Source organism: Amblyomma americanum, chromosome 3 (genome assembly GCF_052857255.1).
Source record: "Amblyomma americanum isolate KBUSLIRL-KWMA chromosome 3, ASM5285725v1, whole genome shotgun sequence".
Lineage (NCBI taxonomy): Eukaryota > Metazoa > Arthropoda > Arachnida > Ixodida > Ixodidae > Amblyomma > Amblyomma americanum.
Window position 1 is genome coordinate 65487531 of NC_135499.1, and position 12396 is coordinate 65499926.

A 12396-nucleotide genomic window follows, 5' to 3' on the forward strand; every position below is an offset into this window, starting at 1 on the left:
GACAGGTGCACCAGCCCCAGTGTCTCAGCCCTGCAGATGTGGTCACAACCTGCATTTGCACTGGTGCTCGCACACTGCGCAAGCTATGCTGCAAAGGAAGGGGTGCGGCTTTCGTAAAAAGGTTTCTTCGCATTTCACCAGCACCACAGAGAATACTCCCAAGACAGCATGTCAAGATGCCTCCTCCTCCTCCTCCGGCAGGATGAGTGCCACCTCCAAACGATCCCTTCTCGAGGTTCTCCTTCACTCGCAAGCACAGGTCACACCACAGGACATTCCATGTTTAGTTTTAATAGTATACTAACTGATGAGATGCAACCACCGCAGCACAAATAATGCATAGTGTCTGGCCCATCATTTCACAACTTTCAGCCACCGGCTATCCATGACACGGCACACAAAGCACAGTCCAGATGAGAAGGATCAGTTGTTTGAGCCCAGCCAGCACTGCAGTCCCAGCTTCACCACTGCTTAGGCTGGGCCAAGATGTCCATTGTATCCGCCCACTTCAGACAACTTTAAAAATACACAAAAGGTCTGCAATGCAATGACGCTGCATCTTCTAACAGGCACAGCAACAAGACGAGAACAAGAACTTAAAAAACAACAGCAGCTGTTACAGATGACGAGTGTAAGTGAACAACTGCTAACAGGAACAACCTTCTTGAAGAAAACATAAACCGTGGCTACCTGAGTAACCAGACTCCCTGCTTTGCAAAACCATTATGGGCCACCACACGATACCTTCTACACAGTAGAACCCATAAACAACACTAGATGAAACAGGGCTTTAAAGGTGTACATATACAGGGTGCCTCACGCCATGTAAGAAAGGGTCTAAAAAAAATCTTGTGCATTACAAGCAGTAGAATTGAAAGTGATGCATTATTGTCAGTCGGCTGCTAAAAGCAGACAGCAGTACTCTCATGCCACGTTCATCAAATCATATTTCTAGAGATTCATCCACTCTTCAGCTGCTGAAGGTACACAAAGAGCAGTCGAACACCAAAAAACAAAAACACCACTAATGACACAATTTCTGCAAAGGTAAGTGTACTCCAATTGTTTTCTCACATACTATGGAGGAGCATAAGAATGCAGCCACTCATACACGGCAAAAGCGGCAACAGCTGCATAAACTTTGCCGTGCAATGCCAGTGCATACTTATTTATACAAGTAGCTACAACATCACAAAAGCGTTATTACAAAAAAGTGTGTGTGTGTGTGTGGGGGGGGGGGGGGGGGGGGGGATGCATATCAGAAAAACAAGTGCTCAAAACTAGCTGGTTCCATTCAGAGCGAACACAAGAAAGCACAGTTGGAAAGGTTTTTTCAGTCTGGAGATGTTGAAAATCCACTCTTACCACAGACACATCTGGATGTGCCTTTTTTGAGTAGAAACTTTGTAGCTAAAGTTTCCATGACCAAGAATATGTCACTTGTGATCCTGATGCTCTACAGCTTTCTAGTACTAGTGATGCCTGTCCAGCAGTTCAAAAGCTGTTAAACCTCTGTGCATTATTTGGTTTAGCAGGCAGGAAAACCCACTCCTGCACGCTCTTAACAGCCAACTCTGCTGCTTCAGCTCCACTCCTGCAACACGCTACGTGAGATGCCCAGTACACTTGTTAACAGTAGGTGCTTTGCAGATGTATACTAACAGTTTTCATGATTTACAGCTGTAAAGGTGCAGTGCTATGGCCAAAGAGCTACCAACGTGTCCCAGTTGACTATTTTGAACATTACAAATGTAGACCATGCCAGCCACAGGATTTGACTTGTTCGTTTCAAAGGCAAACTAATGCATCGCACAAACAGCACAACTAGCAGATCTGCTGACTTCCCAAGTGAACCATGCCACTGGCCTTAGTGGTCAGTTATGTTTGTGCCAAGTGTTGAACGGAAACACAGCACTCCAGTGTCCAAATAGACAACAGCCAACAGTGCAGGCCACCTGCATTGATAGCAATCAATGCAACCACACTCCCAGCTTGTGCTACCTTCGGCGAAACCAGAAGTACTAACCACCATTTCTGCAGCGTGTATTTGAAATGGCACAAAAAGGACACTGTCAAGCCTGATCTTGCGCAAGAACCCAGAGCCCCTTTCAGAGCAGGAACTAGTTAGCACAGTGCCTACAATTCATTCCTACAATTTGGCTTTCAAACAAATTGCACTAAGCAATTGGCTATGCTTAACATTTGGTGCACAGCAGCTCCTAGTCAAGAAGGTGGAACCATTGACAGTTTAGCTTCAGCGGCAACCATGGTGACGAGCAAGGCAAGCTTAGTACAGACCACTGATCAGAGTAGGCCACTTGCTGAACACGCATTCCAATCAACTCTGCGGGCACATGAAAAACACAACAGGTATGCCTGGAAGCCTCTGCACATGGTCTAATGCAGGGTCACTGTTGTTCTCACGAAGTGACCATCAGCAGCTATTAAGTCCTCTGGTTTTCGGCTACACAGGTTAAATTTGCACCAATGAACATTAAATCACTTGCCCCAGAACACATCAGCCTGACACTAGGAATATTCTGCAGCTATTTAGAACGTGCACAACAATGATCTCAGTGACAACACTTAGCCAGGTTTGCACACTCAGAACATTCATCCCTCACAAGTGTCGCCAGACTCAAGAAACCGGCCACTCTCCATCTCTCAGCCAGCTGCAGAAAACTTGCCAAATTTCTCCGTTTTTGCTGATATATTACTACCCAATCCCTCACACTTATATAACCTAACACTCGTACTGTTCAAGTCATGGTAACAACGCATTGCAGGTGTCGCACCCTTGCCCACAGACGGAAGCGTTTTTTTTTTCTTCCAAACCATGCAAGATGAGAACCTTCCGAACAAAATTGTTCAGGTCGTATCAGCCTCAATAAACTTAAAGGTCTACATAACCTCAGCAGTCACATACTCAGTGGTGGAAGTATTTCAAATTTTCAGACTATTGTAAGAAACGTGCCTATATTGCAGGCTAAAAATTTCAACTGTCCCAAATTAATTAACATACAAATTCTCCTGGGTCCTTATACATATACATCGTGGCTACAGACTGTTTTCAGGGACTCAATTTTATATCCGGTCACTCATTCCTGTCGAATAACGTCTTTATGTAAACAAAGCATATTCTACACATTTTAAAGCACTCATGCTTGCAAAACACGCTCGAAAACACAACCATATCAAAGATTCCACTTATCTCAAAGGTGTGCATCCAATTGACATTTGTCAGCAATTACTTTGCATGCCTGGCGTGAGGTGGTTATGTGCCACTTGTCGCAAAGGGTTCCAAACATAAGCTACAATCATTTATGGCCCATTTAATAATATCTCATTAATTCGATCCCTGTTATTCAGGAATTCAGATGATTCAAAAAAGAAGCATGGTCCCGGCCAACGCCTATGCATGTCTATGGCGTCAAACACTCGTTAATTCGGACATGGGCGGCCTTGCACCGGCTAATTTGGAGGGGGATCGCGTCAACATCTGACCCACGCAGCCGGCCATGATCCAAATAGACCTCCCCGAACCTGCATGCAACAAGGGTGCCTGCACACCTCACGCATGCACGCTATGGCAGACATGGCGACGATCTGTAGTCCCCCATTGCTAAATTTAGCTCAGCCGCACAGTTCCAGTTTCGGTCGTCTTTAACTTGACGCCATTCCACAGTTGCCATTAACTCGACGCCATTCCACAGTTGCCATCGGGCGCACACATTGGTCAGTCGCACCATTTCGAACGCTGCTTGGCGTGTCACTGGTCTTTTTTTTTTTATTTTGGGATAACATCATACCATTTAAACATCTTCACATATTTTCCTTGCTTGCATCCATGCACTTGTTCCGTTGTTCCAGTGGGCTGAAATGTGCAGTTCAGTTCGTGCTGAAGCATCCTTAAAAAGTAACGTGGCCGTTTGTGAGGAGGCACTACTGCTACTGTGTTGCACTGTGGCCAAGGAAGCCTTTATGATTTCTGGAGCAATTCTTCGACACTCCCGACTGTGTGTGCAAAGCAAAGCACTTAACGAAACCACGAAAAAGCGTTTTTGTCACTTGGTTCTCATCTCAAATATAGACAGCCATCATCTAGGCATTCATTAGATAAAATAATAGTGACACAAACACTGTTCAGCAGTTTTTTGAGGTGCATTCGATAATTCAAACCTTAGGATAATTCGAATATTTTTTCTGGTCCCTTGAAAGCCGAATCAACAAAATTTTACTGTAAATCCCATCAGTAGCTGAAAATGACATGAAACAAGCTATGTACACAAGCAGTGACACCGTGATCGAATGGGAAATTATTTTATGTACCTGCTATCTTCTTTGTGATGTTCCCATTCAATACTGCCTGTATATTTCTGCTGTCAGGTCACATATTTTTACCCCTGTATACTGCTCTATGTCCTAGTCTCTCTTAGCTTACCATCCCCTTGATTGTATTTTCTTTTTTCTTCCCTCTCAGCTTGAAACCTCGACAGAACTGTGGTCCGTCTTTTTTACATTCACCCATGTAACCCAACCTTCTCACAGAGCCCTTCAGGGATTGAATATATAAACAAAACTAAATGCATCTTATCTGTTCCAGTTTCCTTCATGTCAAGCTAATGCCAACAACAAAGAACTCCACGTCATGTGCACACACCAAGGGAGCCCAGCCAAACAATGAAACTGTACTGCGCAGCTCATAGCATGCTGCTTGGGCTAAAAAGAAAAACAGTCCAGAGCCACTGTGATCAATCAGCAAGGGTGGCACACTGTAAACTTGTCCATCAGACAGAGGTCACCTGGGTGCACGAAATGCCACATGCTACGGCAAACCGGGAATAAATGTGAGCAAGGCCGCATTTCCTTCAAGTTTAGTACTGTACCGATCCCCAGCTCGAGGTTGCCATCTGCAATAATCAGTGCATAGACATTACCTACTCAACTGCCACCGCTTTGAGCTGAAACAATGTTTCTTTTTGAACAAAAAAAGAAGAAAAAAGCCACACAAGCTAACTGCCCCAATGAGCATCACTGCTGCAGTTCACTATATCAGCACTTCATAAAAATACCTAGCCTAGTCATATGCGCCCAGAAAAGTGTCATGCAAGGCTGCACAAGTGCCAGCACTTGGCTGCCCAAGTCATAGGCAACCTGGCTCTCTCTATCCCAGAACACAAGCTCATTCATGGAATACTGTCTCCAGGCCAAGCACACCAGCAATACACAGTGAAGCTTCACCATTGCCATCTCCGCCTCAAGTGCCAGAATGCAACAAGTTGGCCACTGAATGAAGCCAGGAAGCCCTCCACTGCAAAGCTAATAGCGTCTCTGCTGCACGGCAGTGCAGAGCCCACTGAGCACCGAGAGTCTCTGCTGGCGCCAATCCTGGGAAGTTTATAGTAGGCTGACAGAGGTCCTGCACGAGGCATGTGGAGGTGACTGTGTTAAAGGGCAACATTTAAGGTTGCCTTTTCTTGTCAATAAATTGTGTTCTAGAGGTGCCTTCGATACTGTCACAATCAAGAACTGCAGAGAGTGCTTTCATGTTTGCATGATCACCCCACTACAATAAAGCGGCTGGGACAGAAGTTCAGAAGACCAATACTGTGTAAACACCAACAGAAAAACACAAGCAAGTAAACACGAAACCGTCGGGACACTCACACCATGTCTTCCCACGCACTGTGAACATTGTTTTTGTCCCCCCGCAGAGAAGAGAAAGTTGGAGGCAAGGGCTCTTATGTACAGCTGCCTTGTCCCCTCATAACAAACACCCTGAGGTACAGCCCCTTGCAACGCACGAAACGGTGCACACACACAACCATCCACTTCAGGCATCAACCACTGATGCCTCCACTTCACCGAGCAGCCGCACCAGGTTGTCTAAACCAAGCAGGTATCCCGAGTCCGGCCCTCGGTGCCGAGTTGTGTCCCCTTCATAACCCTCATGTGTCGTGTGAGCAAAGTCAATCATCCGCACATCCACACGGAGTGGTGAGGCATCTTCAGCTTCCATGCTGGCTCCTGCCATGCTGCTGGAGTGGCTGTCATCGTCGTCGCATGAGGAGCCATGGCCTTCGTAAATGACCAGGAGAGAGGATGAGTAGAAGCGGAACGAGTTCTGGCGCTCGACAGCGCGGCGAAGCGCCAGCAGCCGCTGTGTAACGAGCGCCACCAGGTTGGCACGCAGCCGGAAGCCGTCATGGAAGAACTGGCGCAGGCAGTGGCGCAGGCCCCGGTCGTCCAGCCGCCGGCCGTAGTACTTGTCCCGGCACACGAGGCTGCCCGACTGGTACACCTGCAAGTGGCAAGGAAGCTGAATCTGCCTGCGTTCACTGCAACCACTTGGCTCTTCTTAAAGATGGCAAACGAGAGAGCCCGTGGAGACACCAAGCATAGCATGCATCAGGGCAGGCCCCATTTGTACAGGCTGAGGCTTTTTTTATTACAAATACCTCCTGATGTGTTACACATGTTCTAGACTATAGTGTTCTTAGATATGGAATCACTCTTTATGGTCACTGCACAGTTCGCCGGCAGCACAGGGTGAATTCACTTCTGCGCTCCCTTCTAAAGAATACTGCCTACGACTTGTCTATGGTAATGACATTGATATTTTTAGAAGACTAAAGCTTCCAAGTTTTAACGCTTTGTTAACAGAAACTATTGTGCTAAAACATTTCTGGTATGGTCAGTTCACCATTCCATACATTCCTGCATGTGATTTAAGACCAAAATACCGCTACTGCATTCTTCACTCTCTTGGTATGGAAAGCGCACACGTCAATGTTATGTACCTGCCTGTTTCAATAGTTCGCCACCTAGTGAATTCCGCACGAAAAATAAATATAACCTGAAGAAAAATTTTGCGGTATGCCTCCGTGTTGTTGCCCAGCCTGTCCGTCCGACCATCTACTTACTTACTGAATCTCTCTTCAGTACTGCAAATCCAGCTAATGAGCACAGTCTCCACTGGTTACAAAGCTCTGTCATGAATACTGAAGGTATGCCCAAGTGCATTTTCTTGCACGATTAGCTGTCTACTCAGACGGCTATACTCTGCACCAGAAGGGACTGGAACACGTGACAAGACACAACCCCCGGCCAGCAGCACAGAGCAAATAGTGCATGTAGGGCGGACGTGTGCAAGCATGTGGTAACTCACCTGCATACCGCAGATGCGGATGCCCAGGGAAGCCGAAGTGCTGGCAGCACACTTGGCCATCTGGCGGTGGCGCTTTTCCTCCGAGGCGTCATCACCATGCTGCCGTGTACCCATCTTGAGGTCCAGAATGCACGGCCGGCGAAAGTGTGACACCACATTTTCCAGCAGTAGCAAGTCTGTGCCACATATGACCGCACCCGTTAAGGATCACTCACGCACGCACAGGAGGGATCGTTGAGCATGCAAGAAGCTGCAAGCTAAGAGTGGCAGGGATTAAGAACAGCTAAATGAACTCTCCTTTTAGAAACTTCCACGACTCAGTGTCAGCAGCTTGGCTGTCTCCAACTTGAACCAAACAGAGACTGCCATGGCAAAGCAAATGAGATAAATACTAGGCTTAAAAGGGTTGCAGTGTAGTGCTGGACTTGCATGTCACCACATTAGCTGTATAAATTCTACAGGACAGGTGCCCTGCCCAGATTAAGGCATTACACTATACCCTTGTTAACACAAACACGTATATCTCGAAATATCAGTTAAATCTTAAATTTTTCGTGTCACGCAATAGGCACCATGTGTTTGTCACTGTTTACCTTGAAATGCCTTCATGAAATAATGCGGATACCTCAAAATCTGGCCAATGAAAACAAAAAGGGCTATCAGCAAGTGCCCTGTATGGCCTGCTAGCCAAACCGCAACCAACATGCATGTCTTCATGGGCGCACCTCAATGTGCGCCCCCTTTCAGCGCCGACAGCAGGCGCCAACAGCCAATGCCGACAAACACCACCTCCGCTGCGGACTTCAATGATGTAAGATGTGGACAACTGCAGTCTGGTGCGGACTGAGCAGCTGAACCCAGCTCCCAGAGATAACATGGCAACCAATCTTTCAGAAATTTTTGCTTTTACATAATGGCTCTATCATTTAACTTCTGCTACCTTTTTTATTGGTGATAGCATTTCCTTTCGCAAGCACAGCGATATGCGCCTTTTCAGTAATTAAAGACCATTTTACTCACCAGGAAATCGAATTCAAAGTGACTTTTGACCGAATGGAAACACTGCAATGCATCACCAAAAAAAGATGGTAATTCATCATTAAGAAATATTATTTTCCAAAAAAAAAAGAAAACTCCGTTTTGAGACGAACACTGGAAAAACTAGGCCAATTTTTGCAAAAATTAAACTAGGGGTGTGCAAATATTTGAAAGTTTGAATAGTTTGTAAACAGTATTTTCTATTCGATTCAAACCGCACTTTTACTGTTCGAACTATTTGGATCTCCTAAACGTCAAGAAATTACAAATTTCTAGTTCATCTAAACTGGCGGCAAAACATCGCAACATTTCCAAATGACGGTATCTTGCACTTGTCACAGGAGTTAACCTCAATGTTTTAAGTCAGTCTCCATCAAAGGTAGACTACGTGTCATCGGGAACACTGCATTTTGGGCGGAATTTTACAACCGGCGCTCGTTTTCAGGTGCTGCAAGGGAGCGTGGAAGGAATGGTCCAGCTCACGTTGCTGTTCAAGTTGCTGCAGTTCTGTCTGTTTCGCGACCTGTCTTGTTGCATTTTGCCAGCAGTGCCTTGCTTCGCCGTTAATGAACTACTGACGTCGCTCCCGCAGTGAGGAGATTACTATGCCTCATGACAGCATTCAGTAAGCTTCAATGTTATGCTAGACATACGCCAAATTATGAAATTAGAACTTTTTTTCACTGACATCCAAGGAATTGTAAGCTAGGTATTAGCCTATAAAAGTAAAGTTTATTGCCATGATCCCCGTCTCCTTATTTTAGGTCTTACAGGGATAGCAAATTATGCTGATGATGGGTGAAAAGAAAGTTTGTGTGCATTATCACCGTTTCTTTTCATAGCTGTGTTTTGTGGAAAAACATTCCTTTTTATTTCGAACTTCCTGTACTAATTCAAAATTATTTGAAAATATTTGATTTCATTTGAAACCAATTTTTAGGACTCGCATTTGCTTCACAATAAAAAATTCGATACTCGCACACCTCTAATAAATTTTCTTTTTTTCTGGGCATGTTTTGCGAAAAATTGCATTTGTAATTTAACTTCGCAGTATTCGCACTCAATTTTTAATATGCAAATTTGCTTTGAACACAAACTTTTGGTATTCGCACAGGTCTAATAAAAACTGAGGTCTGACCCCTAATTATGCTCTCTTCAATGCGCACTTCGATGAAAAGCAATGCTCCCTTCAAATCACCAATGAAGTGCTTTGAGCTTTCGTTGAGAGATGGCCCCATAGTATATTGAATTTCTCTGCTTAAGCGGTAACCACAGTCCACTAAAACTGTCATCAACAAGGCATATCTCACCGTGCATAACAGCTTTTGGTGTGGAAGCTCAAAGAGACGCTATGGTATACTAAAACTGTTTAATTACTGTCTGCTAGCTCAGGCTATTTTTCAGGTGACCATTTTTGTCAGTGCGCAACCGCTATCACGCTTGCTGATCACGGTTTCTAGCATTAGGAAGTACATAAAAACAAGCACACACACACTGATAAAAAAAATTATCAGTAAAGAGAAAGACAGAAAGATGAACGGAAAGGCAGGGAGGTTAAGTAGGCGACGCCCAGTATGCTACCCCTACACATGGGAAGAGGAAAGGAGGGAGAGATAGAAAGGGGAGAGAGGAAAGGGAGATCATTTCTTCAGGTGTCCGCAGGTCATTACTAACAGGGTACACAGGGCGCACACTGAATGTTTATAACTTTGAAAAAATGTTCTACAGCGTTTACAACAAAACTGCTTAGGAATCAAGGACCTTGGGCACTAATTCTTCTGTTGTGGCGGAAAAAATAGCCCTTAAAAATCAGTCGTGAGTTGCCTTTATGGGAACTGAGTGCTGCCAACTGCTTTGTTTCTTTGCTGATGCTCCTACCCATCTTTTTATAGCCATATAACAGCCTCCTTAAGAACAAGGTGCACGTGCACACCTCTCTCTAGCTAGCAAGGTGGGCTGACTGCGACTTAATTGCGCCTGATTTTTGTTTTCACCTACATTAAAAGAACTCAAAAAGTTCCACAGACTCTGGCGCCTTTTCACTTCTGCTTATTTTCCAGAATTTTTTCAGGTTTTATAAACTGTGCCCTGCATTCAACCTTGGTGAACAGGAACCCGACTGCCAGGGAACTGAATCTGTTTGCAAAATTAGAAAATCTGCAATACTAGGTTGTGCAAATTCAGGTCTCAATTATATTGGTGGATACCAACATGGCTCAGGAGACATGCAACTGTGGGAATTTCCATGCATTAAACACCACCTCACTCGCAGTGCACAAGTGTAAGGACATGAGTCGCAGAATGATACCCGATGAAAAACAGTGGTGTCCCAATGCTGCAATGCGGATAAGGCAGCTGCACAGGCAAAACGAGCAAAGGATACACTGGCTGCCACTCCAGGACGCAGGCTCACGCAGTAGTAGGCGCTCCTCGTTGCAGTTGCAGATCTGCACCCTAAGAGAGCAGAGGTGTCCTTTCAACAACACAGAGGGCCAAGCCTGTTCCAAACTTCAAGCTGCTGATAGCTCAGCCTTGGTCTAGTGTCAGAATGCTTTACTTGTTAGTACACGGACTGGCTCATTTCGTGGTGATCATAGATCGAAGCCTATGGCAGAAGCCAAGAATTTTTCCAACTACAATGGTCCAAGAAAGCATGCAAACATGAATGGCTAATTAATCTCTTGTCTGAAATCTACTTCAGCTCAGAGGAGTCTCCTAATACAAATTAGACCGAGAACATGTTTTCACAGTTCAGTAAAAACCCTCAAGGTGGAAGTAGTCCGATGCAGATGATGACCATTACTGCGAACTTTATGGCAGAAACTATGGTGTCCATGCTAGAGAGTGCCCCAAGTGAATACTCAGCTGCTGGGTAGCAGCAATACCATGGGGAATTGGTGCATTGTGAAGCCATTTCCAGAATTTGCTCTGTCTGGGCTAGTTAAAAAAAAATGCTGTAGTTCCCACAGTTGGCAGTAGAAGCCAGAATAGCCGTAGTAGCCAGTAGTAGCCGGAGATCAGACATGGTGCACGGAATAACATAAGACACGAGAGACCATCGAGCACCACACTGTGTGGACCTTCGGACAGCTGAAACACAATCAGTGCATAACAGGTAGCCACTCTGAAAACTAATTAATGTATAATTAAACTCTGAAGCAGCTCTGTAGGCTATGGGGAACGCTGCAGAAGAGAGCCTTCCGAGCTGAAGAAGAGCAACTGGGCCTGGCAGAAACATCACTGGCACAATTGCAAACCAAGTGGATGCAATCGGAGTCTAATTGGTTTCAAGTGTGTTTTGGCCAGTTCCAAATGGTCTTCTCTTTATTTTAAATTTCTGTCCGACTGGGTTGGACTCAACTCAATCTCCAAAGGTTCCCTGACGAGTGGCAAAAGCTCAACAGATGGGCGTTTCTGTACTTTGCAGCAGAGCGGCTGGGCAGTGAACCTGCAACCAAACGTGCTGCGCAGTGGGAGCTGCCCAGGCCACTTACCGGAGCTGCGAGGCTCCACTGCTGCACCAGGCGACTCATCATCCTCCTCCTCCTCCTCACTGGTGTGGCCAATGGTGCACCTGGATGACACCCTTGTAGGCAGGAGTGAAGGGGCGCATCTCTCGCGGCACATGCAGGTAGAAATGGAGCTCCCGTGGGATGAGTGGTTTGCACAGGGTGCTTGGGTCCAGCAACAGCATGCGGCTGTGGCCGCCCACCTGGTGGGCAAAAGGCAGCAGCACCGCTTCCGTGTCCCCACGGCCGCCACCACCACTAGCCATGCGCACCACCATCACTCCCTGTGCACACAAAAACCACCCAGCCAGTGGAGGTTGACAAAGCCTGCAGCAGTGCTCCTCCAGGTCAGTAACATATAAGCATCATTTCACTTCTACAAGGAGCAGAGAGAGATGAGTTGGTATGGTGTCAAACTGAAAAATCAAGCAACATGAAAGACAGAGAAGAAACAGCAAGACAAGCCTTGGCAACAAGACCAGCAACAAGAGCTTGTCGTGTGTATTGTGCTTTCGTCCACTGCTCTTATTTTGTAACAATGCAGCAACACTGTTTAGAGCCAAGCATCTTGCTTCTTTACAGTGCCGTTGTGCACATGCTCCATCTAATAGTGGACAAGACAAAGTTTAACCAAGGTAGGAAAGCATCTGCTTCATTGGAAGTGCTGCTGAAAGCAATATT

General features: G+C 45.8%; 1 pseudogene across 1 annotated transcript in view; it reads right to left on the reverse strand.

The window, feature by feature from the left end:
* Positions 1 to 271: 271 nt before the first annotated feature.
* The window catches only part of LOC144124635 (inositol hexakisphosphate kinase 3-like), a 36658-nt pseudogene continuing 24533 nt past the window's right edge, over positions 272 to 12396 (reverse strand). Inside the window, exons 3-6 of the transcript XR_013313243.1 lie at positions 11701 to 11999; positions 10590 to 10660; positions 7169 to 7344; positions 272 to 6301 (exon numbers count right to left, since the gene is read on the reverse strand). The product of XR_013313243.1 is annotated as an inositol hexakisphosphate kinase 3-like (transcript). The remainder of the gene's footprint in view (positions 6302 to 7168; positions 7345 to 10589; positions 10661 to 11700; positions 12000 to 12396) is intronic.